The sequence below is a fragment of the Dasypus novemcinctus genome, chromosome 2, assembly GCF_030445035.2.
Source record: "Dasypus novemcinctus isolate mDasNov1 chromosome 2, mDasNov1.1.hap2, whole genome shotgun sequence".
Lineage (NCBI taxonomy): Eukaryota > Metazoa > Chordata > Mammalia > Cingulata > Dasypodidae > Dasypus > Dasypus novemcinctus.
In genome coordinates, this window is record NC_080674.1 from 138,782,796 (window position 1) to 138,809,583 (window position 26,788).

The following is a 26,788-nucleotide window of genomic DNA, read 5'->3' on the forward strand; positions in this document are numbered from 1 at the left end:
TGCATTTTTTCTCTTGGATAGAATAGCCAGAAACAGCACTATGTACAGTGGGGAAAGCATAAAGAGACTGAGAAGTGAGGAATTTTCTTGTTTGTTGTTTATTATTGTTGAAATAACGAAAACGCTCTAATAATGATCGAAGTGATTAATACACAACTCTGATATATCAAACATCACTGATTGTACACTTTGGATGAATCGTATGCTTAATTAATATGTATCAATAAAATCAATTTGTTGTGCTCGCTTCGGCAGCACTTATACTAAAATTGGAATGATACAGAGAAGATTAGCATGGCCCCTGTGCAAGGATGACACGCAAATTCGTGAAGCGTTCCATATTTTTTTCACCGAGCGCGATGAGTATGCCACAATGATGGGGGGGGGGGGGTTGTTGGTGTGGGAGGAGTGGGGTTGGGAGGTCGGGGGTATACAGGAACCTCTTATGTTTTTTAATGTAACATTTTTTGAGATGTGTATTTAAAAAACTACAATTTACAAAAATGATGTGGGTGGGGGTTGGGGAATGGGTTATATGAGAACCTCTTACGTTTTTTAATGTAAGGTTCTTTGTAATCTATTAACTTCCATTTTTAAAAGTGTGAAAAAATAAAAATAAATATATATGAACATATCCAGGGCGGAAAAAATCGATTAGTTAAAAAAAATTTCCACCATTAAAAGAAGTGTTTCATTTCCACCTAATTGTGAAGTTTCCAGTTTTTCCTCTCATAAATAATTTCTCACTTCACTGTAGGTGGAGAATATGTTTTGTGTAACTTTGATCTTTTTAAATTTATTGAGACTTATTTTGTGGCCTACCATATCATGTATCCTGAAGAATGATCCATGTGCACTTGAGAAGAATGTGTATTCTGCAGGTATTCCACGGAAAATTCTGTATATATTAAGTCTAATTCATTTTTTGACAAGGATGCCAAGTTGATTAACTGGAGAAAGAATGGTCTCTTCAACAAACGGTGCCAGGAAAACTGGATATTCACCCCCAAAAGAATGATACAGGACAACTAACTCACACCATATACAAAAATTAACTCTACATAAATCAAGAACCTTAACATAAGAGCAGAAACCATAAAAATCTTAGAAGAAAGCAAATGGGGAACACTTCATAACCTTGTAATTTGTAGTGATTTTCTTTACATATGAAACTAAAAGCACAAGCAACAAAAGAAAAAATAAATAAAATGGACTACCTCAAAATTAAAAGTGTTAATCAAAGTACACTACCAAGAAAGTGAATAGATAACTGTAGCAGTTGCCTGCTGTTTATGAATTCCAAAAATTGATATTGGATTATGTTTTATAAACTGGTCTGTCCTCTGGGTGTGTTCCCCTTTGATTGTATTAAGTTCAGAGGTTTCCCTTTTACTTGATTAAATTAAAACTAAGGCTTTCATTGGGCCACATTAGTAGGACATTGAGTCGCCACCCCTTTGGTGGGCAGGGACTCACGGAGAAAACAACAAGGCAGAGAGGAGAGAGTTTGAGTTTTGATGCTGGAGCCCCAGGAAGTAAACACACAGGGGAATAACAAAGAGGAACAGAGAGGGCTCCACAAACAAGCATGGCAGAGGTACCAAGAAGAGAGAGAACCTGATAGTCTGCAGCTCACCCCATGGAGAGAACAAAGCAGCTGAGTTGGGGAAGAAATGAGACTAGGGGGAAAGAGACATTTAAAAGAGGAAGACAACCCTCAGAGACCAGCAGCCATCTTGCTCCAACACGTGGTAACAGACTTTGGTGTGGGAAATAACTTACCCTTTATGACCTTGTGACTGTAAGCTTCTACCCAAATCAATACCCTTTATAAATGCCAACAGATTTCTGGTAATTTGCATCAGCACCCCTTTGGCTGACTAATAAAATAACCTACAGAATATATTGAAACCTAGAGAAAATAATTAGAAATAATTTAGTAAGAGTTTAACATCTGGAATATATATACAACTCTTACAACTCAACAACAAAAACATAAATAACCCAATTACAAATTAGGCAAAGAGATACTTCTGGGAATACGGCAAAGCAGGGAAGGCCAGGACCCAATGCTTCCACCGAAACAACTATTAAACAGGCAGGAACTTTTTGAAACAACTAAAACTCCACAGGTCAGAAGAACACTGTACAACATCCAGGGATGTAAGAGAAAGAGGCTGATAAATTATGATAAAGAACTGTAAACTGGGATGCAGACATGGCTCAAGTGATTTGGCTTCCGCCTACCATATGGGAGGACTAGGTTCAATCCTAAGGGCGTCCTGCTAAAGAAAAAAAAAAAGGCAGCCCGTGTGGCATGCTAAGCATCCATGCGGCGACTCGCACAGCAAGCCAGTGCCCCCATGAAGAGCCACGCAGCAAGATGATGACACAACAAAAAAGAAGATGAAGGGGAGAGTCAAGGCGAGAAGAAACAGAAACCAGGAACTGAGGTGGTACAAGTGTCAGGGAACCTCTCTCTACATCGGAGGTCCCCAGGATCGAATCCTGGTGAATCCTAGAGAAGAAAATGAGAAGACAAAAAGAGAAATAGATACAGAACATCACACAGCAAATGGACACAGAGACCAAAAAGAGCAGGGTGGTGGGGAGGAGGGAGGGAAAAAAAAGAACTATAAATTGCTGTCTTCTTGTAGCAGCCACTGACATTCACCCCCTACTCTCCCCAAAGGCTGCCTCTGGGTCGACTCCCTGCCTAGTTTCTAGTGACAGAATGGGACATAAATATCCTCTTTCCCAAGACCAGACATGGGCACAGCTGGTCACTGATCACAGTTTTTGATTTGTGAAATCAGAACATGGATCTCAGCTCTGAGAACAGTTACCCTTTCAATTCACCCCAAACAAAGGAAGCAGACATTGTTTTAACCCTCCCTGGGTAGGGGTGGAGGTGGTACAGATTTAAACACACAACACTTCCTCAGGGCTGCAGGAAACAATTATCTGAAAGGCAGCATTTGCTGGGTACAGTGTATAAATCTCAGAATTAACATTTTAAAATATTAAACTATACAGTGTGCAACAAGAGTATGAACAGCAAATGAGAACACACCCAAAAAATAGTATAAAAATCCAGAAAAAGACAACAAAGACCAGAATGTGGACATACTGAACAAAGCCTTTAAAAAATGATCTAAAAAATGCTCAAGAAGATGAACTACAGTAAAAGAACTAAAAGATGTCAGAAAAACAATGAATGAACATGAGAGTCTAAATAAAGAGACATAAATTTTAAAAGAAACCAAAACAGAACTACTAAAGTTGAAGACCACAATAACTGAAATGAAAATGCCCAGGAGGGTTTCAAGAGCAGAATGAAGCTGGCAGAATAACAATCAGTGAACTTCAAGACAAGACCCTTGAAAAAAGGCTAGGAGCAGAAAGGAAAAAAGATATATCAAAAGCAAAAACACTGTAAGACACCTCTGAAATACCATTAAGATCCTTAATATAAACATTATGGGAGTTCCAGACGGATAAGAGAAAAAAAAAGAAAGAGGCAAAAGAAATAGTCAAATAATTAATGACAGAGAACTTCCCAAACTTAGCACAAGGTCAGACATCCAAGGTCAGACATCCAAGAAGGTCAGAGAACACCAAACAGGATAAACATAAAGAAAAATACACCACATCATATACTGATTAAACTAGCAAATGCAATGGACAAGGAGAAGAGTTCTGAATGCTGCAAAAGAAAAGCAATGTGTTACATACAAGGAGTCCCAATAATACTGAGTGTTGATTTTTCATCAGAAATCACAGAAGCAAGCAGCAGTGGGTTGAAATATTTAAATCACTGAAAGAAAACAACTGTCAGCCAAGAACTGTATATCCAGTGATACTCTCTTTCAAAAATAAAGGGGAGATTAATACATTCTGAAATAAACAGAAGTTAACAGAGTTCATCACCACTAGACCTGCCCTACAAGAGATGCTAAAGGGTGTTCTTCAGAACGAAAGGAAAGGACACCAGACAGTGGTTCAAAACAGCACGAAGAAATAAAGACCTATGGTAAAGGTAACCATTTGGGTAATTATAAATGCCAGGATTATTGTATTATTTGATATGTAACTGCACTTCTTACTTCCAACAGTTGCTAAAATGCAAATGCATGAAAAGTAATGATAAATCGAGCTTTTGGATGTACAATGTATGAAGTTGTAAGTAATGACAAAAAAAAATGGTGGGGGTACTGAAGGGTATAGGAAAAATATACCTGCATGCTATTGAAGTTAGTTGGTATCGAACCAAATATAACTGTTAAGATATTTAGGATGGTAAAATTTAACCCATGGTAATTGCAAAGAAAAAAGATGAAACATAAGTCCAGATAGAAATCAGGAGACATTCAATGTGGTCCAATAAAAGAAAGCAAATAAATATAAAATTACACTTTAATGGAAGAGAGGGAGGAAAAAAAGGCCATTACAAAGGCTAGATAGCAAAACGGTAGAAGAAAGCCTATATTATCAATAGTGACTTTAAATGTAAGTGGATTAAATACTCCAGGCAAAAGGTAGAGATTGGCAGAACAGATAGAAAAGCAATTATAAGCTGACTCACCTTAAATTCAAAGAAACAAGCAGGCTGAAAGTCAAAGAATGGGAAAAAATATATACCATGCAAGTAGTAACCAAAAGAAAGCTGGAATAGCTATACAAATATCAGATAAAATAGACTTTAAGGCAAAAACAGTTACAAGGACAAAGACCGTAATTGCTGAAGGAAATTAAATAAGAGTTTAAAAAATGGAAGGATATTCCATGTTCATGGATTAGAAGACCAAATAAGATGTCAATATTACACAAAGCTACTTATAGATTCAATGCAATCCCAATAAAAATCCCAAAAACATTCTTTGCAGAAATGGAAAATCCAATTAGCAAATTTTTATGGAACGATAAGGGCCCCCAAATAGCCAAAGCCATCTTAAAGAAGAATAAAGTTGGAGAACTCACATTTTCCAATCTTACAACATATTACAAAGCTACAGTAATCAAAATAAAATGTTACTGGCAAAAGCATAGGCATATAGAACAGTGGAATAGAACTGGGAGCTCACAAATCAACCCTCACATTTGTGGTCAAATGATTTATATATTTATATGTGTGTGTGTATGTGTATTATTACAGAAATTGTGAATTTACAAAACAATCACACACAATGGACAGAATTCTCATACAACATCCCTTATCAACACATTACATTATTGTGGAACATTTGTTACAGATTGAGAAAACATCATCAGACTATTACCACTAACTATGGTCTATAACATACATTTGGTATATTTCCCCCATATACCCCTATTCTTAACATACAGTATTCTTTGACATCGATGCAAGAATATTACAAGATTGTTAACTAGAGTCTGTAAGTTACATTAATTGTATTTCTCCCATGCATCTCCATATTCTTACCACCTTGTAATAGTGTTGAACATTTGTTCTATTTCATAGAAGAACATTCTTGCATTTCTAATATTAACCACAATTCTCACCCACCTCTGGAATCACTGTTATTCAGTCCCTAGATTATTTTCTAGCTTCCTTTCCACTAACATTTATATACCTAGACTACCCCTTTCAGCCACAATTCCATTTACAAACCATCTGTGTTAGTTATGTTCACTATAATGTGTTTATCAGCAACTCTATCCATTTCCACACATTTACAATCAAGCTAATTAAAAACACTACATGCGTTAACCATCAGTATCCCTTCTCAGCCCTCATCCTATCCCCTAATAACCTATACCCTAGGTTTTAACTCCATGTGTTTATCCTTCTTATTTAGTTCATATTAGTGTGACCATACAATATTTGTGTCTGGCTTATTTCATTCAGCATAATGTCTTCAAGGTTCATCCATGTTATCATATGTGTGCTAGTTTCACTTCTTCTTACAGCAGCACAGTATTTCATCATATGTATTTACCACATTTTGTTTACCCATACAACATACGATGGATACTTGGGTTGGTTCCATCTTTCGGGAATTGTGAATAATGCCACTATGAACATCAGTGTGAAAATGTCTGTTCGTGTGACTGTTTTCAGCTATTCTGAATATATTCCTAGAAGAGAGATTGCAGATCATATGGCAGTTCTATATTTAGCTTCCTGAGGCACTTCCAAAGTATCCTTCACAGAGGCTGCACCATTCTACATTCCCACTAACAGTGAAGGAGTGTTCCAATTTTGCCAAATCCTCTCCTACACTTAATGATTTTTAATAAAGGCCACTCTATGAGGTGTGAAATATCTCACTGCAGTTTTTATTTGCATTTCCCTAATAGTGAAATTAACATTTTTTCATATGTTCTTTCACTATACGTATTTCCTCTTTGGAGAAATGTCTATCTAAGTCATTTGCCCATTTTTTAAATTGGATTGGTTACTCTTTTAATGTTGAGTTATATGATTTCTCTTTATAGAATAGAAATCAAACTGATTGGAAAAATGGTTTTCAAATAATTTCCCCCATTGAGTGGGCTGTCTTTCCACCTTAATGACAAAGTTCTTTAATCACAAAAGTGTTTAGGGCGGCAACTTGGCCCAGTGGTTAGGGCGTCCATCTACCACATGGGAGGTTCGCGGTTCAAACCCCGGGCCTCCTTGACCTGTGTGGAGCTGGCCCATGAGCAGTGCTGATGCACACAAGGAGTGCCCTGCCACGCAGGGGTGTCCCCCGTGTAGGGGAGCCCCCCGCAAGGAGAGCCGCCCAGCGCGAAAGAAAGTGCAGCCTGCCCAGGAATGGTGCCACACACATGGAGAGCTGACGCAACAAGATGATGCAACAAAAAGAAACACAGATTCACAAAAATTCCCGTGCTGCTGACAACAACAGAAGTAGACAAAGAAGACACAGCAAACAGACACAGAGAGCAGACAACCAGGGTAGAGGGGGAAGTGGAGAGAAATAAATCTTTTTTTAAAAAGTTTTTTAAAAAGTGTTTAGGTTTGAGGGAGTTCTATTTATCCATTTTTTTCTTTCGTTGTTCATGATTTCGGTGTAAGATTTAAGAATAAACAATCTACCCTTAGATCCTGAAGATGATTCTCCACATTTTCTTCTAGGAGTTTTATGATTCTAGTTTATACTAAGGTCTCTAATCCATTTTGAGTTAAGTTTTTCAACAAGATGTAAGATAGTGGTCCTCTTTTCCTTTTGGATATGGATATCTAGTTCTCCCAGCACCATTTGTTAAACAGACTGTCTTACCCAGATGGGTGGGTTTGACAGGCTTGTCAAAAATCAGTTGACCATAGATGTGAAGGTCTGTTTCTGAACCATCGGTTTGTTTCCATTGGTCTTTATGTCTATCTTTATGCCAGACATGCTGTTTTTACCCCTGTAGGTAAGTAGTATGATTTAAAGTCCAGAAGTGAGAGTCCTCCAACTTCGTTCTCCCTTTTTAAGATGCTTCTGGCTATTGAGGCTCCCTTACCCTTCCAAGTAAATTTGATAATTGTGCTTTCCATTCCCTCTTCTTCTTTTTTTTTAAAGATTTATTTATTTATTTATTTCTCTCCCCTCCCCCCCCCCCGGTTGTCTGCTCTCTGCATCTATCTGCTGCATCTTCTTTGTCCGCTTCTGTTGTCAGTGGCACAGGAATCTGTGTTTCTTTTTGTTGCATCATCTTGTTGTGTCGGCTCTCTGTGTGGGCGGTGCCATTCTTAGGCAGGCTGCACTTTCTTTTGCGCTGCGCAGCTCCCCTACGCGGGGGACACCCCTGCGTGGCACGGCACTCCTTGCGCGCATCAGCACTGCTCATGGGCCAGCTCCACACGGGTCAAGGAGGCCCAGGGTTTGAACCGCGGACCTCCCATGTGGTAGATGGACACCCTAACCACTGGGTCAAGTCCACCACCTCCATTTCTTCTTAAAACGCTCATGGAATTGTTATCAAGATTGCACTAAATCTACATATCAATCTGGGTAGATTAAAATCTTAATGATATTTAGTCTCCCAATCAATAAACAAAGAATGTTCTTCCATTTATTTACATCTTCTTTGACGTATTTTAGTAATGCATTGTAGGTCTCTTAATATAAGTGCTTGGTTAAGTTTATTCCTAAATATTTGATTCTTTTGGTTGCTATTGTAAATGGAATTTTACTTTCAGCTTCCTCATTACTAGTGTATAGAAACACTACTGATTTTTGCATATTAATTTTGTATCCTGCCATTCTGCTGAACTTATTCATTAGTTCTAATAGCTTTCTTATAGATTTTTTGATACTTTCTAGATATAAGATCATATCATCCGCAAATAGCAGAAGTTTTACTTTTTCCTTTTCAATTTGGATGCCTTTAATTCTTGTTCTTGCCTGACTGCTCTAGCTAAAACTTTAGCATGGTATTGAACACTGGTGGCAGTCTGCATCCTTGTCTTGTTCCCAATCTCAACAAGAAAGCTTTCAGTCTTTCACCACTGTGTATAATGTTAGCTATGGGTTTTTCAAATACATCCCTCATCACATTGAGAAAGTTTTAATTCAATTCCTATTTTTTGGAGTATTTTTATAAAGAAAGGATGCTATATTTTGTCAAATGCCTTTTCTGCATCAATCGAGATGATCATGAGATTTTTCTTCACTGATTTATTAATGTGTTGTATTCGCTGATTGTTTTTCCTGTGTTGAATCACCCTTGTGTGCCTGGTATAAAATCCACTTGATTATGAAGAGTAATTATTATGTTGTTGGACTCAATTAACAATTATTTTGATGAGGTTTTGCACTGGTATTCACTAGGGAAATGTGTCTATAATTTTTTTTTTTTTTTTTGTAATATCTTTATCTGGCTTTGGCAATATGATGACATTGGCTTCACAAAATGAGTTTGTTAGTATTCCTTCTTGTTCAATTTTTTGGAAGAGTGTGACCAAGACTGGTATTAAATCATCTTTGAATCCTTGGTAGCATTCACTTGTGAAGCCATCTGGTCCTGGACTTTTCATTTTGGGGAGCTGTTTGATAATTCTTTCAACTGCTTTGTGATTAGTTTGTTGTAGTCTTCTATCTCATCTAGCATCCATGCAGGTTATTCTTATATTCCTAGGAATTTTTCCATTTCACCTACATTGTCTAGTTTGTTAGCATACAGTTGTTCATAGTAACCACTTATGATCTCTTATTTTTGGGAATCGTTAATAATGCCCCCATTTTCATTTATTTTATATATCTGCATCTTTCTCTTATTTTCTTTATTAGTCTAACTAAGGGTTTGTCAATTTCTAAAATCTTTAAGAACCAACTTTTGATTTTGTTGATCCTATTGTTTTTTTGTTCTCAATTTCCTTTATTTCTGCTCTGATCTTTGTTATTTCATTCCTTCTACTTGCTTTGGGTATAGTCTGTTGTTCCTTTTCTGGTTTTTCCAGCTGTGTAGTTAGGTTATTGATTTTAGCTTGTACTTCTTTTTTAAAATATGCATTTAAGGACTATAAATTAACCTCTGCACTGCCTTCACTGCATTCCAGAGGTTCTGATATGTTGTGTTCTTATTTTATTTATCTCAAGGTATTTATTAATTTCTCTCACAATTTCTTCTTTGATTATTTAAGAGTATGTAGTTTAATCCATTACTATTTAATGTCATGACTGTAAAGGAAGTTCTTACTTCACCCATTTTGACCTTTGGGCTTCATCTTTCATATCTTATTTTCACCACTCTTATTACACTTTTAGTTACTTTTACTGATATAATCTTTATTTCTAGACTCTCTTCCAAGTCTCTCTCTCCTGTCATTTCTTTTAAAGCTGTAGCAATCCCTTTAGTATTTATTGCATAGCCCATCTCTTGGTTACAAACACCCTCAGTTTCTGTTTTTCTGTGAATATTCTAATCTCAAGTGGATAACTATTTCTTGACCAGGTGACAAAGACCACTCAATTTGGAAAGAACAGTCTCTTCAAAAGCTGGACCTCTATTTGCAAAAAAAAAAAAAAAAAAAAAAAAAGAGGACCACTTACCTTACAGCATAAAAATTAAAATTAAAATGGATCAAAGGTATAAATATAAGCTCTAGAATCATCAAAGTGATGGAAGAAAACATACAGAAGCATCTTTAGGACCTGTGGTAGACAATTGTTTCTTAGACTTTAGCACAAGCAACAAATGAAAAACTATATAAATGGGACCTCATCAAAATTAAAAACTTTATATGCATCAAAGGTCAAAGGACTTTATCTTGAAAGTGAAAAGACAACCTACTCAATGGGAGAAAATATTTGGAAATCACATATCCAATAAAGGATTAATATCAAGTATATACAAAGAAGTCCTTCAACTTAATGACAAAAAGACAAACAACCCAATTAAAAATTGGGCAAAAGACTTGAATAGACATCTCTCCAAAAAACATATATAAATGTCCAGAAAGCACATGAAAAGATGCCCATCAGTAGCCATCAGGGAAATGAAAATCAAAACCACTAGAATGTTCTATTTTTAAAAATACCCACTAGAAAAAAACAAAACACTTGCAAATAGAATCCAACAATACATCAAATGAATTATACACCATGATCCAGTGGGTTTCATCCCAGGTATGCAAGGATGGTTCAACATAAGAAAATTAATGTAATAAGCCACATAAACAAAAAGAGGGAAAAAAATTACATGACCATCTCTATCGATGCAGAAAAGGCATTTAAGAAAACACAACATCCTTTCTTGATAAAAACACTTCAAAAGATAGGAAACTTCCTCAACATGATAAATGGCATATATGAAAAACCCACAGCTTACATCCTACTCAATGGGGAAAGGCTAAAGGCTTTCTCTCTAAGATCTGGAAGAAGAAAAGGATGTCCACTATCACCACCCTTATTCAACAGTGCATTACAAGTTCTTGCTAGAGCACTTAAGTGAGGAAAATAAATAAATAAATAAATGGCACATAAATTGGAAAGGAATAAGTGAAACTTTCACTATTTTTGGATGACATGATCCTATATGCAGAAAGCCCTGAAAAATCCACAACAAAACTACTAGAGTTGATAAGTTCAGAAAAGTGGAGTGATATAAGATCAGCATGCAAAAATCCAGTACTGTTTCTGCATAGTAAGGAGTATATTTTCCTGAGGAGGAAATCAAGAAAAAAAACTTTCATTTACAATAGTAAGTAAAAGAATCAAATATCTAGAAATAAACTTCACAAAAAATATAAAGGACTAGTACACAGAAAATTACACATTACTAAAAGAAATCAAAGGAGACCTAAGTAAGTGGAAGGATTTTCCACATTCATGGCCTGGAAGAGTGAATATCATTAAGATGTCAATTCTACCCAAATTCATTTACAAATTCAATGCAATCCCAGCAAGAATTAGAAAAGTCAATTATCAAATTTCTTTGGAAGGCTGAGGGGTCCCAAATAGCCAAAAATATCCTAAAAAAGGAGGACAAAGTCGGAGGAGGACTCAAGCTCCCTGATCTTGAAGTGTACTATAAAGCTACAGTGGTCAAAACAGCCTAAGGATAAATATGTTGACCAACAATACCAAACTGCGAGTTCAGATACAGACCCAAGCATCTGTGGCCAACTGATATTTGACAAAGCCGCTAAAGCCACTCAACTGAGAAAGAATAGCCTCTTCAACAAATGGTGCTCAGAGAACTGGAGATCCATAACCAAAAGAATTAAAGAGTATCCCTATTTCATACCCTATTCTAAAATAAACTCAAGATGCATCAAGGAGGAAGGGGATGTGGCTCAACCAACTGGACTCCCATCTACCATAGGGAGTCCAGGGTTCAATGCTCAGGGCCTCCTGGTGAGGGTAAGGTGGCCCAAGGGATGAGCTAGCTCACGCAGAGTGCAGGCCCACGCAGGAATGCAGCTCCATGCAGGAATGCAGCTCCATGCAGGAGTGCCACCCTACGTGGGAATGCTGCCCCACATGGGGAAGCTGCCAGACGCAAGAGTGCCGGCCAATACAGAGAGCTGGCGCAGCAAGATGATGCAACAAGAGACACAGAGGACAGAAAATAAGAAGATGCGGCAGAACTGGGAACAGAGGTGGCGCAAGAGAGTAATCGCCTCGCCCCACTCCAAAAGGTCCAGGATTGGTTCCTGGAGACCCTTAATGAGAATACAAACAGACACAGAAGAACACACAGCGAAAGGACACAGCAAATAGAGTGGGGGTAGGCAGAAATAAAAAAATTAATCTTATTTTTTAAAAAAAGATGTATCAATGACCTAAAGAGAAGAGTCCAGACCATAAAACTCCTAGAACATAATGTATAGAAGCATTTACAAGATCTTGTCATAGGAAATGGTTTCATAAACATTGCAACCAAAGTGCCAGCAGCAAAAGAAAATAAAAATAAACAGGACCTCCTCAAAATTAAAAATTTTTGTGCTTTGAAAGAGTTTTTCAAGAAAGAAAAAAGGGAGGAGGGCAGGGATACTCAGTGGTTGAATACCTGCTAACACAGAAACTCCTTTAAAAAAAAAAAAAAAAGGGAAATGACAGCCTACCCAATGGGAGCAAATGTTCGGAAACTACTTATCCAGTAATCCTACAACTTAACAAAAACACGAATACCCATTTTAAAACATGGGCAAGATACCTGAAGAGACACTTTTCCAAAGAGGAAATAATAATTAAAAAGCACATGAAAACATGCTCAACATCACTAGCTCTTAGGGAAATGCAAATCAAAACTACAATGAGACATTATTTTATACATACTATAACAGACTGGCTGCCTTTAAAAAAATTTTAAAAAGCGATATGAACAGATTGCCAACACACAAAGTCACCTGGACAAAGGAAGCTGGTGTCCTATGTCAAAGCTGCCACCAGGGAGGAGAAACCACTGCCACCCTGGACTGGGCTCTTAGGGAGGAGGAGGCGAGAAGATGGTGTATTACCCCAGCACTATCGAAAGGCACGTGGAGATATGGAAGATCAAGAAGTTCATCAAGAGCTTGGCAGCAGCCCACAGATCCCCACCCCACCCCCCAACGTCCTTCTGGTTCCCAGACCCCTGAGGATGGCCTCCCCCGTGACACATGGCTGGATGAGGAGAACCAGACACTAGCTAACTCCCACCTTCTAGACCTCTGACAATGGCACGAGCACAATTTCGTTGATCATTCCTCCCAAAGGCCAGATTTTACAAGTGGCAAAAAGGTTAGCAGGTGAGTTTGGAATGGCATCTAACATTAAGTCACAAGTAAATCGCCTTTCAGGCCTGGAAGCCATTACATCTGTATAAAAAAGACTCAAACTTTATAACAAAGTACCCCCAAATGGTCTGGTGGCTGTTTACCGTGGAACAATTGTAACATAAGAAGGAAAGGAAAAGAAAATCAACATTGACTTTGAACCTTTCAAACCAATTAGTAAATCACTGTATTTTTTCTGAGAAATTCCACAGAGTCTCTTGCCAGCACTACTTTCAGATGATAGCAAATTTGGCTTTACTGTAATAGATGGTAGTGGTCCACTTTATTGCACACTGCAAGGAGACATAAGAAAAGTCCTGCACAAATTCACTGTGAATCTACCAAAAAAACATGGCAGAGGTCAGTCTGCCTTGCGTTTCGCCCTTTTAAAAACAGAAAAACATAAAACTCTGTGACTTCTGGTAATTCCCACTTCTAGGTATATACTGAAAAGAACTGTAATACGCAGGGACACAAAAAGATATTTGCATTACTGATGTTCCAGAGGCATTATTCACAATGGCCAAAGGATGGAATCAACCCAAATGTCCATCAAGAGATGAATGTATAAACAAAATGTGGTATTTACATACAATGGAGTATAACTCAGCTGTAAAAATGAAGCTCTGATACATGCAACAAGGATGAACCTTGAAGACATCATATAGTGAAGCTGTACACCAAAGGATAAACACTATATGATCTCACTGCTATGAAAGAGAGTAAGCAAATTCACAGAGTCAGAAAATATAACAGTGTTAATAACAGGGAAAACTGCACGTGAGGGGGACACATGGGAGCTCTGTACATTCTGTTTTTCTGTAAATCTACAACTTCTCTAACAAAAATATGAAGAAAAACTGGAAAAACAACTATGTTCAGGAAGTAGCTGAAGCAATGCTAGTTGTTTATTTTTGAAGACAAAGTAAATGTGGCTTGTCTTGTTTTAGCTGTATCAGCTGACTTTAAAACTGCACTAAGTGAATCCAATATCTTTGATCAAAGGTTGCAGTCAAAATTTTAAAATTAGTTGATATCTCCTATGATGGTGAAAATGGGTTCAACCAAGCTATTCAGTTATCTATTTAAGTTTTCTCTCCAACGTGAAATTTATTCAAGAGAAAAAATTAAAAGGATATTTTGATTAAATGAGCCAGGACATGGGTAAGTACTATTTCGGAGTTGAACAAAATCTCAAATATGGGTGCTCCTGAGGGATCTAGAGCCATCTAGACACTATAGGCAAGGCAAACAACCCTTTGAAATCAGCACCTTTTGATGGGCCTTACCTTGGAATATATGATAACTTATTTCCCCAACGTAACAGACTCATAATTTCCCTACATGATTCCTCTATCCCTTTGAGCCCATAATTAGCACTATATCCATTAAATATATGTTGCAGAGACTTAAATCTTCAGTCTGTTCATATGCCAGTGGAGCCCCAAATCTCAGAAGAGTTGCAGCCAATACCTACTCTCCAAATCATCAGACTCGCCCATGAAAACTAACAAAAGGACAATGGTAGACAACCCCCATCCCAAAAAACAAGAGTATCTACAATTGCAAGTAAAACAAGTTCCTTCCATCTGCCTCATAAAATCTAAGCCACCTCTCAATCTGAGGCAGAACAGGCATGACTTAAAATCTTCAAGGTTGAGGAACAAACATAATGGGGGAATGGACCATGGACAAAGTAAACCTATTAATATTGTAGTAGTGAAGGAACATGTAATATTGTTATAAAGAAGTGATTACCAGAGGTTCTAAGGGAAGGCAGTGGGAATAAGAGGTGGAAAATATCAGGACATTTTTAGGGCACTGGAATTAAGTATAAACCACAATGTAAACTACAGACCTTGGTTAGGAGCACTGCTTCAATATTTATTCACCAAGTGTATCAAATGTACCACACAATTGTAAGATATTATTAATAGGGAAAGCTGTGTGAAGAGGGAGGGGTATATGGGAATCCCTTACACTTTAGATGTAACTTTTCTGTAATTGAAAACCTCTTTAAAGTTTATTAAATAAAAAAAAAAAGGAAAGAGGGAGAGAAAGAAAAATCTGCTTACCTTACTCATTGAGCAGAAAAAAAAATTCTAAAAAATGAAGATCCCATAATCTATTTTAGGCAAATAACTCAAAATAGGAATATCTTTGTTAAATGAATAAGGACTTTTTCAACTCAGTGACTATTCTTTACTGATTTATTCATTAAAAAAATATTTACTGAATGCCTTCTTTGAACCAGACACTAGGAAGACAGCACTAGACAAAGGAAGTGCCCTTATGGAACTTACAAACAGTGAAGGATACAGACACACAAGTAATTACAACACAGGAAAACAACTGCCACAATGGGGAAATACAGGGGGAATATTAGTTCTAAAGATATGTTGGAGCTATATTCCAAATAGTATGCAAACATATAAAGTAGAAGGGAACCAGGTTATTCCCAGGAAACACAAATAGTCCTATTCAAAGCCTACATACAGAGTAACAACTAGAGAGAACACTAGAAAGGAGGAATTGGGGGTGGGGGTGGGGGAGGTTGTGAGGAAAACTGGGAAGGAATTCTATCATTTCGGTGCCTACCATGCCATCCAATCTTCAAAACAACTCAAGAGGATAGGAGCATGGACAATGGGACACTCTCTTCAGCATCAATACTCCCCTCCTCCAATCAGCACTTTTAGTGAGACTGACCTCCCCACTAATTTCAGGTAGGCTAAAGCAATCAAAGCACCTCCATCCCCCTTGCCAAATAAACTGAAATAGGAAGCCCAGGCATAAACCAATCACGGAATGGGATGACATGATTAAGTTCAAGGTGAAACAAACAGCACAGGGTTTGGATATTTAACTGGAAATCCTGGAGGGCTGAGTCTTTCATTTAGATGGAGTGGTATGAGATGGGACACCTAGAAGCACTGCTTCTAGTATGTTGTGGTGATGTAAAAGAATGAAGCCCAGGGACACAGCTATTGAATGACAGAGCTTAGGTTTAAAAACCAAGCAGTCTGATTCAAAAAGGAATAGACCACATTACACTGCTTCCCAAGATTATATATACAGAAACTACTTAGGCAGGGATCTAAACTGATATGCCAAGTTGAATAGCTTGGATTTTGTTAAGAACAGACATTCTGGAACTAAAATTTCTAAGTTCAAATCTTAATGCCATCATTTAACAGGCTGTGTGACCTGGGTCAAGGTACTTAACATCCCTGTGTCTCAGTTCCCTCCTCTATAAAGCAGGATAATGGACGTACTTTATAAAGCTGTTATAAGAATTAAATGAGTTAACGTATATAAACTACTTAAAACAGTGCAGGGCACACAGTAATCCCCCATTAAACAAAAGGGAGTCAACGAAAGTTTCTCAGTGATTTGGTCAGAATTATGGTTTAGGATGATGGATTAAGAAGAATGGTGTGTAGATGCAGATGCAGCTCAAGCAACTGGGCTCCCACCTACCACATGGGAGGTCCCTGGTTTGGTTCCCAGTGCCTCCTAGAGAAGGCAGTGAGCTGGCATGATGGGCATGCGCAGCAAGCTAGGTGACTCCACAAGATGACACAACAAGAGACACAGGGAGGAAAAACATAGTGAGAGATACAACAAAGCAGGGAGTGGAGGTGGCTCTAGTGATTAGGCACCTCCCTCCCACATCAGATGTTCCAGGTTTGGTTCCCAGTGCCTCCTAAAGAAATAAGGAAGACAGATACAGCAAATGCAAAACAAGGAGTGGGTGGGGAGAAACTAATTAATTAAATCTTTAAAACAAAAGAAGAAAAATGGCGTGGAGGGTAACACACAAGTAGTGGGAAAGTTATGGCAAATTTTTAAGAAAGTTATTAGGAATCTGATGAAATGATGGCAGTGGAAATGGAAAAGAACAAAAATATCGGAGAATTTCAATCAAGAGGTTTAATAAATGACCAAATAAGGCAATCAGAGAGGAGGAGCAGGAGTAGAAGATTTCCTAATTTTTAACTTAGTAGACTGATTATTAGAATGGTGATGCCAGAACAGAAGATTGGGAGACACTATTTGGGACTCTTTTAAATAAAGAATCCACTATGTTTTACCTAGGAGGTTTTTTAAAACAAGTCTTTCTTAAGAGATAATTTAAACTCAGCAAGACTTAAAACAGCAATTATTACATTAATAAGAAATGACACCCAAGTTACTTAAACTGAATTTAAGCTGTATTTTTCACTAACCTATTTTCTTTCATTAAACATAGTTCTAAAAAACAAATATAATTCCACTATTTAGGGATGAAAAAGCAAATCAAATTAACAATAAAAATTATGTTTGTATTTCTAATGGTAAAATTAGACTTTAGCACCAAATATTGTTCCCACAGAGCATTACCAAGTAATTACTTACAGTTGTCATCTTCCTACTTCAATAAGAAAGATATGATCCCACAGGATTCTCTATAAAGAATATTATAATTCATTTTCTATTACTTCTTTTTTTTTTTTTTAAAAGATTTATTTATTTATTTAATTTCCCCCCCTCCCCTGGTTGTCTGTTCTTGGTGTCCATTTGCTGCGTCTTGTTTCTTTGTCCGCTTCTGTTGTCGTCAGCGGCACGGGAAGTGTGGGCGGCGCCATTCCTGGGCAGGCTGCACTTTCTTTTCACGCTGGGCGGCTCTCCTCACGGGCGCACTCCTTGCGCGTGGGGCTCCCCCACGCGGGGGACACCCCTGTGTAGCACGGCACTCCTTGCGCGCATCAGCACTGCGCATGGCCAGCTCCACACGGGTGAAGGAGGCCCGGGGTTTGAACCGCGGACCTCCCATGTGGTAGACGGACGCCCTAACCACTGGGCCAAAGTCCGTTTCCCTATTACTTCTAATATGAGATTAAAAGGTGTAATTTATAGAGTAGTAAGTTAAGAATAATAAAATTTCTTGTGAATGCAGCAAATCTTTAAAAATCACTTTCGAAAATCAAAACTTCTGAAATGTAACGCTTACAACTACCGACGATGTTAAGAACCAAACTTTTAAGAGCATGTTAAGTTTAAAATCTGACATTAAATCAGCATATTTCAAGTGAAAAAAATAACTTGGTACTACAGATTTTTACCCTACAGAAATAATAGAAAGCTTAGCAGTGTTACCATTTCCTCATGTCTCGTTTACTCCACATCTATCTCATTTCTCCCCAAACATGTCCTCTGGAAAAGAAACAAGATCACCAATAACCTCCAACTTTACAAATCCAATGGACATTTTTCTGTTTCTCACTCTACAAGACCTGTCAGCAGACAGCATATAACTCAGCTCCCTCATTTTTTAAACACTTCTCTTTCTAGGCTTTCCTAACCCTGCATGCCCCTGGTTTCCCACCTTTCTCTCTGGCAATTGCTTCATTATATGCTTTCCTCTCCCAGATGTGTGTGTGTGTGTATAAGTTATATTTTTTAGGAGGTACTGGGGATTGAAAGTAGGACCTTGTACAGCAAAGCAAGCACTGTTACACTGCCTGCTTTGTGTGCTACACTGCTCCAGATCTGTATATTTTACATTTCCTCAAGGTAAAGCCCTGGGTCCTTTCTACTTCTCCATTTACATTCTTTTCCTAGATGAGCTCATTCATTCCATAGTTTTCATACTGACTATAAGTTAAAAACTGACCATAAATCAAGTTTATATCTTCAGTCCCAAACTCTACGACCTCCAGATTTACTTTATTTAACCGTCAACTGGACATCTCTAAGTGGATGTCCACTGGCAATTAAAACTAGACCAAATGTCCAAAATAGAATATTTTACTTTCCCTGTCTGCCCCTAAAACTTTTATTTCATATTTATTCATTCTATAAATATCTACTGGGCATATATTCTGTGTCAGGCACTGTACTATACAATGGCACAACACTGACAGCTTGAGGAAGACCAGATGATAAAGAAGTAAAATAAGTTGTAAAGAGTGCAATGAAGGATATAAACAGTGTGCTCTGATAGAAAACAGGGAAGAGGGTTGCTACTAATTGATAAGGTGTTCAAGTACGGCCTCCACAATATTATATTCACTGCCTCAGGAAAAGACATTTACCTAAGGTGCTCAAACCAGAAGCCTAGGCATCCATCCACTGCCCACAAACAACACATCAGATGGATCTATGAGTTCTAACTCCAAAATACATTTAAAAACTGAAGAGTTCTCAGGCAAGCAAAGAAGAGAAGCATGCAACAAGTAATGACAAATATGACAGATGTTACAGAAAAATGCAGTACACTACAGAAGCAAGTTAGAGTGGGACCTAAGCAAGTCGGTAGAAATTAGAAAAGACTCCCTGGAGGAAGGGATGATTAGGAAGAGGACAGATCATCACTATAAGTAAGTGACACAAAAAAGATACACAGAAACCATGCCAAGAAAACAAACTATGCTAAATCCCAAAACCTAAAATGAGTCTAAGGTGATGAAATATTAGAAGGAGGAGTTTAGATTAAGACAAGGTCAGAAGAAAGCAGAAAGTAATCAAAGACTAATGAAATCACGTTAAAAGGGCACAGTAGTCATTTTGAAAATGTCCCCACTGGCCAAAAATTGGACAATTTAACTACAATGAATTAAAGCATATTAAAATCCAAGAGTGCATGAAGATACTAAAAAATGATAATTAAAATGGAAAACCCTCACTGAAACATCTTATAAGTTCTTAGGGCAACAATTACAATACTCGGAAAATTAATAAAGGGAAACAATCAAGCTTTTATGTTGTCCTTCCTATAATGAAGGGTAATTAAATAAGTGGTAACAAAAAGTTCTTCCAGTAAATAAATGCAGAAATTGTTAGATAATTAGGATATCACCAATTTGGAACCCTAAAAAAACAAATGTGTTCAGGCAATGATAAATAAAGGATGCTAAAACTATTAGGTGAAGGGGAATTTTGTAATAGAAAGATCAGGCTAATACCACCTGAAACCACTACTCAATCTTAACATCACTAAGAGAGAGATCAGACATTGTACAACTGATGGATGGTAAATGCACACCAATATCTATGGAATATTTTTATTAAAAAAAAAAAACCAGAATCTAATAAAGTATTTAAATCTAATCACCAGGTTTCGGGAAATACAGGAGTAAGTTAAAGTGGTGGCTCTCAAACTTGAGCATCAGGATCAACTAGAGAGCTTGTTAAAACAAGTTGTTGAGAACCACTAAGACAAAGGAAACTCTAAGGAAGAAAGCAGCCAAATATATAATGTGGGATATTTTAAAAGGAAAAATGACCCAGTTCTGACAAATCATATTTTTTAAAAAGGGGGGGAAATGTTACAGAATAAAAACTACTTTAAAAATCTAACTGCAAAAGCCAACATGCAGCTCCTTAGAATTTTTATTCAAATAAATCTACAGTAAAAAACATCCTGTCCCATATTAACAAGTGAGACAGTATGAATAAGGACTAAGAATAGGTAATATTGAGGAATTTCTGTTAATTCTGTTGAGTAATAAAATAGTTTACTTTAAAAAAAAAAAAAAAAAGAGCTCATGGAAAGAAAGAAAAACATGTCCAGGCTCCATAGAGTTGGCAAAAGCCACACCATGCAGGTCCACTTTATGGAATTTGGGCTAAAACTGAATGGTTTTACACAAAAGAGTGACATCATCATATTTACAACAGTTTCTGGTTCCTGAAAGCCACGTGCTAATAAGCACTGTTAAGTACTGTGCTATATGTTAAAACTTATCTCTTTGAACCCATAAAATAATCCTGTAATGGAGATATTAAATTGTCATTTTGCCTGATGATCATGACCAGAATTTGCATTTTTTTAAAGGATGAAGTGTTGAGAATAGTTTGGAAGAAGGCAAGCATGAAGATAACGACCAATTAAGAGCTGTTACGTGAAGAATTTTCTTGTTTGTCGGTTTTTATTTACTATTATTGATAAAATGAAAATGCTCTTATAATGACTGAAGAAAAAAAAAGTTGTTACAGCCAGTTATGAATCCTTGCTACAGATGAAAGCAAATGCTCAACACATTAGGAGTAAAACATCAATATAGAAATAGGGGAAGCGGACTTGGCCCAGTGGTTAGGGTATCCGTCTACCACATGGGAGGTCAGCGGTTCAAACCCCGCGCCTCCGTGACCCGTGTGGAGCTGGCCCATACGCAGTGCTAATGCGTGCAAGGAGTGCCCTGCCACACAGGGGTGTCCCCCGCGTAAAGGAACCCCACGCACAAGGAGTGCACCCCATAAGGAGAGCCGCCCAGCGCAAAAGAAAGTGTGCAGCCTGCCTAAGAATGGCGCCGCCCACACGGAGAACTGACACATGACGCAACAAAAAGAAACACAGATTCCCGTGCTGCTGACAACAGAAGCCGACAAAGAAGTTGTAGCAAACAGACACAGAGGACAGACAATGGGGGCGGGGGTGAAGGGGAGAGAAATAAATAAATAAATAAATCTTAAAAAATATATATATATATAAAATTAGTTTCTAAACAAAACATAAAATATGTTCTACAGTTATTTAACTTTGAGACAATCTTCTTTCTCATATTAAAGTTTTACTTTTTAAAGCAATCATTTTTACATGTACTGTAGTTATAAGGCTTTGGTTTAATGCTTACTTCCAATGTAAAGTGACCTGACAGAGATAACAAAGCATTATCTTCTCCTAGAAGCACCTCCTTTCCCAAATACTTTAGAAGAAAACAAACATTGGTTTAATTCCTAAATTACTGAAAGAATATGCTTCTTGTAATGTAATGTCCTTCACACTTCTCTAGCTCAAAAAACTTAGGTAAGACAGGCACACAAATCTCTAGAGTAAGGGGGGGTCTTGTGAGTGAAGACGTCGGGGTAGAGGGTAGTAACTGACAAGTCTTTTCCAATGCAGTAACCATGAAAAGCCTTACTGAAAGACATCCAAAGACGGTATAAAAAATCTCTATTTATGAAGCCCAAAGGCCATTATACAATGGAAAGCCTGTACTTAACAAAAACCTACAGTAAACCTAGTACTTAATGATGAAATTTAGAAGCATGAATATTAATTTCAGGAACCACGTGTGATGCCTCCTCTCACTACTATTTGTTAAGAATAGTACTGGATAATCTAGTCAATTAAACAATATGAAGAAAAGAAATACATGATATAGATTAGAAAGAAAATACAAGGTTATAATCATATACAGTTGAAGCCAACTGAAAATAAGTTTCATTTACCTCACAATAACTAAAACTTGTATTTTATGATACTAATTTTTGGACTACTTATAGCAGGGTTTTACAACTTAGAACTCTAATAATGCAGTTTACCATGGGACTGAAAATCAAAAGTTTTTTTAGTAAATCATGGAGTATGATATTCTTTTGGGAAATGTGTATATGTGTGCATGCATCAAAATACTGAATTTTTAAAATAATTAAGTATCTAAAATCAGATATAACTCCTTTAATTTTGTAAGAAATTGTGATCAAACTTTACCTATAAATGTGGGGGGGATATTTGTAAAAAATAACTGGTCATGTAGCTTTCATAAATTTTATATGAATTTACAGTTATATATTTTTCTCTAGTAATGTTTAACTGTGGCTTTAACCAGAGTAAAGATAAAGCAATAAGACAAAGGTTTTTACAATGGGCCATACAATTAAGTCAAGAAGTGAAGATGTGAGAGAGTAAAAGACCGTGAATAGGTTGTAGGATGAAAGGATTGGAGATATATGTGGGATTCAAGAATTTTTTGAGTTAGGATGGATCTAGGAATGAGCTGGAATGATGGATGTGAGTATTGTATGCTTGAGATTGAGTTGATGGAGGGATTGAAGTTATTGATAATATTGAGCTCCAGATAGTCTAGGGATGAGTGGATAAGGTAGAATGCCTGACCTATCATTGGTGGTAACGTGGTCATAGAACTAGAGAAAAGGCTATTGAAAAGATCATGCAAGTTGAAATGACAGAAATAGTATTGAAAAGTAACAGTGATCCAGAAGCTAAAATCTTTAAGGAATCTGGAAGGTGCAATAATGAGCAGAAATATAGTGGTATTTGAGGTACTGAGAGCTAATAGTGGGCATTTCTGGATAGTAGGGAACACTGCCTGGACGTTTGAATGTGCAAAACAGCTCCCTGTCCCCAAAGCCCAATGGCATAATGGATGTTGTTGAGAATTAAATCATCTCTGCCACAAAAAGCATGTACAATTCCAAACCCCTGGTACTGTGGGTGTGAACCATTTGTAAAGATATTATTAAGGTATGCCAAAACTAAATGAGGGTGGGCCTTAATCCAGTAGAGCTGAACTCCTTATAAGCAAAGTAAATTTGAAGCAGAAAAAGAAGCCATGGGAAAAGCAAGAAACCAGAAGTCAGTGGAATTGGAAGAGAAAGGAGAACATACTGCCATGTGCACTGCCATATGACAGAAAAGCCAAGGACCAAGAATTGCCTGCAGCCAGCCTCAGAATGCCACAGCCCTTGAGGAGAAAGCAATGCTGAAGCCTCAGTTTTAGACTTCTCCTAGCCTCAAAACTATGACCCAATAAATTCAATTGTTTAAGCTAAAACAAAAAACAAATGAACAAAAAAAAACTCTCCTTTTTTACGGCCCTACTGGGTCTTATATATTGGTTACTCCAGGAACTTCTTAGAGGCCGAGCTGCAGTTAGTTGCCAATGGCTAACTCAGTCCAAGTCTGATTTAACAACTTAAGCTGACTAGAACAAAACAATACCAAAAATGGATTCTAGAAAGGAAACCATGGTATAATGGAATGAACATGAAACTTCAGTCTACTCAAAAACGTGGGTAACATAAAAAGATGCTGAACATCATTGGTCATTATTGAAATACAAATTAAAAATGAGATACATACCAATACACACCACTAGAATAGCTATAATCAAAGAGGCTTACAATACCAAGTATTGGAGAAGATGGAGAACAACCTTCTTACATTGCTGTGGGAATGCAAAATGGTACAACTACCTTAGAAAAGTTTGGCAATTTCTTAAAACGTTAAACACACACTCACCACATGACCTGGCAGCAATCCCACTCCTGGTATCCAACCAAGAAAAATGAAAATATATGTCTGCATAAAGACTTGTTCACAAATACTGACAGCAACATTATTCATAACTGCCCAAATCAGAAACCAACCCAAATATCCATCAACTGAAGAATGAATAACAAATTGTGGAATATTCATACAATGAAATACTACTCAGCAATAAAGTAAACAAACTTCTGATACACACAACATGAATCTCAAAATTACCATGCTAAGTGAAAATAAGCCAGACATAAAAGACTATGTACAGTATGATTACATTTATATAAAATTCTAGAAAAGTCAATTCTATATAACAGAAAGCAGTTCAGTGATTGTCTTGGATGAAGGAAGTTGGGGAATGACTACAAAGGAGCATGAGGGTACTTTTTGGGTGATGGAAGTATTCTAAAACTTTATTGGGGTGTGGGTACACAACTATACATATACAAAAACTCACAGATCTGGTACAATTAAAATGGGCCAATTTTATTTTGTGTAAATTATACTTAAATGAAGTTGGGGGGGGGGGAACCTGAACTGATTATACCTATAATTTACAAGCTGATTTAATCAGTTCTTATTCTCATAAAAACACTTGTGCCTATTTTATTTCTATAACAAACAGTTTTATATTTACTGCAATTACTGGACTTACACTTAATTCTTCCACTGAAAAATGGACTATAAGATTATCTGTATTATTTACCTATCTCATAGCATTGTGAAATAAGATGATGAGAAAGTGCTTTGGCAACTGTAACATAATATTACACAATTATAGAGGAGACTATACATTTTAAAATAACAGGCATGAAATGTTCTCTCACATCACTGACTCTTGGAAATTTAAGTATACAAAGTTAATCTTTACCCAAAAAAATAAAGAGCAACCGCCTATTCAAGTTTCACATTTTTTAGTATCTCTCCACAACCTACACCCTATTGTTTCTTGAGTTACTGGGTGGCTCCATGTAGTATTATCTAGGATGCACTTTCATTTTTTCAAAGAAAAAAGTACTATAGAAATATTTAAAGAAAGTCATTAAATGAGAATATATACACATTTATTTCCCAATGGAAAAAGGCCAATACCTAGAAAACCATCTGCTTTTACTAAGCATAATCTCAAGATGTTCAATTTCCTCTACAAGTCAGTTAAATTTCTTTCCATTTACTATTTCAATTCCACATGAAGTTAATGAATGTTTATTTATGTGAAATGCAGAATAGCAAAACATTAAACCAGTGAGGACTTCCAGGAAGAAGGTGTCAAAGTAGGTAGGCAGGGTTCAACTCTCACAAAAACAACTGAGAACAGAGGTAGGGCAAAAAACTATCCGACAGAGCTGCTCTGGGAATCTGCAGGCCAGGAGAGTGCTGCGCATCATTCAGGAGGAAGAGGGACAGTTGAGACAAAGAGACCAAGTGTAAACCATGAGTTACTCGCCCCTGTGGCTGGGAACAACACATATATTGCACCCTCAAGGCAAATAGGCTTAGTAAATCCCCTGGCTCACTGAAGCCGAGTGGGGAAGGAACATTCTCCTGCTTGGGAGAAGGGCTCTGGCAGAAGGTGGAGAGTAGTTTCTCTTCAGTGAGGGCCAGCTGAGCTCTCTTTGAATCTCAAAAAAGACCCCAGCCATAAGTGAAGCAGCCCCAGGAGAAGGAAGGAGGGGATCTGATCAAGCAGACTGTCACACCCTCTTCCTGGTAGAGAGAGGAACTAGGTCAGTGAGGGGGGAGGCAGAAACAAGGGCCTAACAGCCCAGGAGAGAAGAAAGATATCCCACAATCTGTGAGAAGCTCAACTTGCCGAAGGGAAAGGGGGCAGGGAGAACCAGATAAGCTTTCAGAAGTCTACCTAATCCATAATATGGGTAGAAGTGCCTGCCTCCCTGGTCTGATTCCTGACACATTCTAAGAGGACTCCAGAGAGTGATCCACCAGGTTGTCAAGCACCCAGCTGGCACTCTAGTACCTTAAGTTTTTAAAGTACTAAAGTTTTTTTAAATTTTTCAATCTGTTACTTTCTGTTTTTTTATTCTTTACTTTATTCACTAAAACCAGGTACCTTCCCTGTGGAGGGCAGACTGCAGGGTGATTGAGAGATGAGCACAGACAGCCTGAGACAGTTCCTAGGGGCCTAGGAGGGAAGCCTGTTTTTCCTGGGTTGTTTTTTCTGTTTGTTTTTTCTCTTTGTTTCCTTTTTTCTTTCCCTTATTTTCTTCTCCTTAGTTTCTGTTTTCTTTCCTTTATTTTTCCCTCTTCCATTGCTTTTCCTTCATTCTACCTTTTCTTGTTTGGTTTTTATCTTCTCATTTTTCCAGTTTTTTGTTTTATTCTATTTTTTTCTTGTTTCATTTTTTTTATTCTTATTCCTTTGTATTTTTTATGATTTTTCACACTCATTATTGTCCTGGTTTATGGCTCCTTTTCTACTTTAAAAAAAATTATTACTATTATTCTTTTTCTTTTTTTCTCTCTTTCCTTTTCTATAGTCTTAATATCTTTTCAGTGGGACACAA

General features: G+C 37.3%; 1 protein-coding gene, 1 non-coding gene and 1 pseudogene across 5 annotated transcripts in view; 2 read left to right on the forward strand and 1 right to left on the reverse strand.

Moving 5' to 3' along the window:
* FNIP1 (folliculin interacting protein 1) overlaps nt 1–26,788 on the reverse strand; it is a 170,280-nt gene that overhangs the window by 129,805 nt on the left and 13,687 nt on the right. The gene's annotated exons all lie outside the window — the stretch shown is intronic.
* LOC111765044 (U6 spliceosomal RNA) lies at nt 240–346 on the forward strand. Its single transcript, XR_002797502.2, has one exon. It is a non-coding gene; the product is annotated as a U6 spliceosomal RNA (small nuclear RNA).
* LOC139439849 (eukaryotic peptide chain release factor subunit 1-like) lies at nt 12,905–14,427 on the forward strand (annotated as a pseudogene).